The sequence below is a fragment of the Pinus tabuliformis genome, chromosome 4_1 (assembly GCF_031772625.1).
Source record: "Pinus tabuliformis cultivar Carrire ecotype Pingquan chromosome 4_1, CPIR1, whole genome shotgun sequence".
NCBI lineage: Eukaryota > Viridiplantae > Streptophyta > Pinopsida > Pinales > Pinaceae > Pinus > Pinus tabuliformis.
The window spans coordinates 152,254,170-152,259,359 of record NC_142303.1 but is presented as its reverse complement, the minus strand read 5'-3'; positions in this window follow the sequence as shown (position 1 = coordinate 152,259,359).

Here is a 5,190-nt window from a genome sequence, read left to right as displayed (position 1 = left end):
AGTAATAAGACAAAATCATAAAGTATAAAATATTCAAAGAAAATGATTTACTATTGCCCTCCTTCTAGTGCCAAACATGTTGATGGCCCAAAATGACCATTCAACATTATAAAGGAGACCACCCGATTGGGAACTTAAAGCAGTTCCTTCTCCGTTTGGAACGGTGGTTCCAATTGGTTAAAATAGGTACAGTTACCTTCTCTCTATCTCTGCTGGATTAAAGTATGTCTTTAACTCGCCAACAGAGAGAGAAATCAGATTAGCCTTCCTGTTGTGCACGAGCAAGGAAGCAAATCCTTAAGCTGATTTAAGGCTCAGCCAAACCACAACTATGGTTTTGCCTCTTTTAGAAGAGGACTTCTAGAATGCAAGATTTAATCTAAATGCAAATTTACTCTATAATGTAATCATAATGAAAACTATGTTAAGCCTATCTTGATGGAAATAAGGATTAGTCCTTCTTTCTACCAGAGAAATATATTAACATAATTGGGATTTTAACATGTCTGGATTAAGATGAATATGCACCTAACGAAGTAGTTCAATTAACTAATATTATAATTATCAAACATGTTTTTCAGATATCTATTAACAATGAATGATGAACCAATAACATTAGGAAGTAGTTCACATAATGTCAATGGAAATTAAATCAGAATTAGATGGCAGATTTCTGAGTAAATAGTTACTCAGAAATCTAGTTTTAATATATCAGAGCAAAATATACAATTGACAACAGATTCATGAGACAAACATATTAGATAACTAATATGTAAGACATGTATTCATATCGACAGTAGTGCACAATATAAATCCAATTAACATAATTATGTCATTAAGAATGAAATTCACATTAAAAATAATAGTATTTCTAATAAAAAATTATTTGAACATGTTCTCTTGCTCTGTTATTTAAATCCGATCTCCTACAATCTCCTCCAAAGCATAAACTCTGTTGCTAAAAGCAAGAGTTGCAATAGTGCAAGCTTTGCCTCTCATACACAGTTCAGAATGAAAAGAGATAAATCCCAATAATTCCCAGATTTGAGATTGATCCTCTCTACCTACAACACGAAACCCCTATTACAATAGTGCTTTAAGAATTACATAATTGATGAAGAGAGGATCCCCTTATACAAAGTATAAAAGCCATATTTATAATTACAAATGAAAATCAAAATGAGAAAATTGTTTTGGAGAATAAATTTGCTTCCACAAGTTTGATTGACCACCATTCTTTTTCCTCTCTTATTGGAGCAATATCATTGATCCAAATCTTTTCTTAGTCATCTTCTCCACTATGCTCCTACGAAAAACCAATCAAAATGAAATTAACACATAAATTAAAATAAAAAATAACAAATATGGAAAACAATCATCTCCAATCAAATTTTAAATAAATAAATAAATAAAAGGAAATATGAGCTTTCCATTGATCCTTGTAAAGATCTTATTGGTCAAAGAAAACATAAATGAATGGATCTACAATCAACAAAGGTTTTGAGCAAATGAAAAATGCAAAAATCAAATTCAAAAAATTAGTTTTCGTTACAAACTCGAAGCTTGATTTTCTCCTAAATTTTAGACTCAGTTAATGACCGAATTGGTTATGCAATTACTTCAGAAATGTTTTCCATGATTTTATCTTCAAACAAATTGTCTTGGGCCTCATTTGGCTAAGTAAAACTCAACTTACGAGCTCCCAAAGTTGAAGAGTAAAAAAAAACCAGAATTCTGGAAAAAAATGCTCCTAAGCCAAAATTAAGAAATTTTAATTAAATATTCAAATCCTAAATTAAATTAAAAATCTAATTAAATGTTTAGTTAATTGAATATATACAGTTTAATTACAATTATAAAATTAATTAATTATATACAATTAAAATTCATTATAAATTAATTAATTTAGAAAGCAATTATATATCAAAGTTAAATAAGCATAATTTTAATTAAATAAAATAAAAGTTAAATGTTAAAAATTATATTATAGTAATTTATTTAAAATATTAAATCAAAATTAAAATCTAACATGTTAGAAAATTAAACAATGTGTTATAAAATCAAGATAAAAGTTAAAAATGTTAAAAATTATATTATAGTAATTTATTTAAAATATTAAATCAAAATTAAAATCTAACATGTTAGAAAATTAAACCAATGTGTTATAAAATCAAGGTAATGTTACAAAAGTAACATGTTGATCATATATATTATATATAAAGTCGTGAAAACAAAGTCAAGTTTGACCGAGTGCTGCCATCGGAGTTCAAAGGATGTCATGCATCAAAGGCGTTGAAGTGTATCGGAGGTTATTGATACATTGGTATCGAAGATTGACCCATATTACAACTTTTAAAATGAGTGCTCTCATATTCAAAAGCTTTACGATGTTTTCATATAACTTTTAATATGGGAAGTTTTTAAGATATTGTTATGATGAACCTTCATGTTGAGATTCCAATAAGCTTTTTAGATTTCCAAATATAATTAATATTTTATAATAACAAGCTCATCGAAGTCATCAAATTAAGTCATAAAGATATCAGATATCAGAGGAGCTCATCCATCGGAGGTGTTATAAAAGTGAAGTTATGATATTTCAAGCTCTAGTGCCAAGTTTTGGAGCTTGAAGGAGTAAGAGAGGTGAGGTAAGTGAAGTGGAGCCTGTGTCGAGTGCGTTCATCCATTATAAATTACAACCACAAAATATTAAAGAGTTTTGTTAACAAAAAAAAAAAAACTATAGCCACTTAAATTTAAAAAATTTGACAAAATTAACTATAGTTACTATGCAATTTTGAGATTTCATGTCTCGTAATTTCTTTTAAAATTGGGAATTGGAATAAATTACCATGATCCGAAAACATATAATTTTAATTATTCTACAATTTGGTTGTGACGATTTTGTAAGACCGTTAGTGAAAAATGAATTAATTAGTAAAATTACCTAGGAATTAATATCTACAATCAATCACTAATTTATTTACAAAAATTAAAACGATATACATTTGTACAATTTTTAACCTAGGCAGTGAAAAACATCAAATTTTGGATGAGCATCATTTGCAAACCATGTAACCAAATCAGATGAAATGAATACCGATGGAAAGCTAGAGAAAAGTTGAATGCAATGAAACAATCCAAATAGAATTACAGAGAAAATGAAAATTTGGCAAAATTGTAGGACACTTAACCAAAAGAAAATATTAAAATGTGATTTAGCCAAAATTTATGGAAAATGTCCTCATTATTTGAAATAAATAAAAAATGTGGGGGAGTTGAGTTTTCACCTCAACAGGGCCCTAGGAACCAGGGTAATGGCCATAATGATAAGGGGTGTAAAACTCATGTTTGGCTTTTTCCCATGTGCTAAATTATGTTGTATGGACCATCTTTTGCATTTTGTGGTACTTGTCTTGTTGTATGTGGCCAAATTATGCTTTTATCTTCTTTTTTTTAACTGCATCAACCTTTGGTTCATCATTTCAGGCTCGACCCAAGGTGTGGACAAGGGGAAGGGGATGCTAACACCTTGTGGATCCAATGGACAAATGTGTACCCAAACGGGGAAAGATGTGAAAGGGATTGTAATGAGAAGAGGGGAGTGAGATATATGGTATGAGGAAACAGGACCACACAACCAAAATCAAGGTTTCCCATGTAGTTCCACCTCTAAAGCTAATATCTCATAGAGGTAATCCCACAGGACTAGGATCCAAGATTAACTTCCAAGATGATATAAGGGAACAAGAGTACAATTCAAAACTCGTTCTTTCCGTTGAATCCTGCAACTAATCCATTCCCAAATGTGCCCAAGAAAAGAAATCATAAACACCTAATTACACAATAAAAAACATAACTGTGGGGTTGGATGACCCACCTTCAAACATACGATCATAATAGGTGAGCGAAGGAAAACAATGGTCAGCCTAGGCGACAGAGAATGGAGGCACATCAAGCTATCAGGTGGCTGCTAGTGACTAACTGAAGACAAATATAGAAGAATTTTTCTCCTATAGGGGTCACCCATTGCTAATGGGTAATAGGTTATTTATAGATATCCAACATGTAATATTTCATTTTTTTGTAAGAGCCTAAATTATAGGAAATAGAGTCACATATGGAGAAGACTAAAAATGTTTTGAAAATTCTTAAAGAAAACCTTCAAATGGTATAAAATAGGATGAAGTAGTAAGAATATCAACATCAATGTGAAAGACAATTTGAGGAGGGTGATCGAGTATTTTTGATACTACAACCATATAAACAAGCTAACCTCAAACAAAAGAAGAATTAGAAATTAACTCCAAAACTTTATGGATAATAGAAGTTTATTTGGAAGATTGGACAAGTAGTGTATGAGTTAGATTTGCTGCCTTATCACATTCATAAGATTTTTTCATGAATCTTTCCTAAAAAGGGTTTTGGAATAATTATGACACTACAAATTGAATTCCCATAATTAGATAGAGGGAAGTTTTTTTTCCTAAAAAAAAAATCGTAATTTTTATTAATCGTATAAAAATTACATTTTGTATACACACTTGTTGAAGAAGATGTAACTAGGTTCGGTCTTCATATATGTAATTTTGATATTTGTACTTATTCAAGAAAAGATAAATTATTTTTGTATTATTTGTTAATGAGTTTCTTGCTCATTAAAAATAGGTCAAGCACATTTTGAAGTGCTTCTAGGGAGTCAAAGTCAAAAGGTAATATATGATGAGACCCTTTGAGGGCATGTTACATCATGTATGATGTCATGCAAGGTCATGGGAACACCTCCAAGGAAAGTCAAATCCTCTCCTAGTAGCAACAAAGACTACAAGCAACAAAAATGACGAAGAAAAGTTGAACTTTGGCACAAACTACAAGTCGGCTTTAGGGACAGTCATGTCGGCTTCAAGGAGGAGGGACAGACCTCTATAAATAGGGGTTGTCCACTCCTCATTTGGACACACACAACAAGATCTGAAATCCGCACGCTGAGGATACATAAAAAGGACGAATAAAAGACAAGGAGGAGGGCTACAAGGGCAACGTAGGAAGGAGACAAAACAACGAAGGGAAGAAGGTGAAATCTGAAGCTGCTATAGCCACATGTGCGAAGAATTTGAGGATAGATCTACAGACAAACATCAACAAGGTTGTAGTAGTATTTTAATTATGGTTTTGGCTAACAAATATATA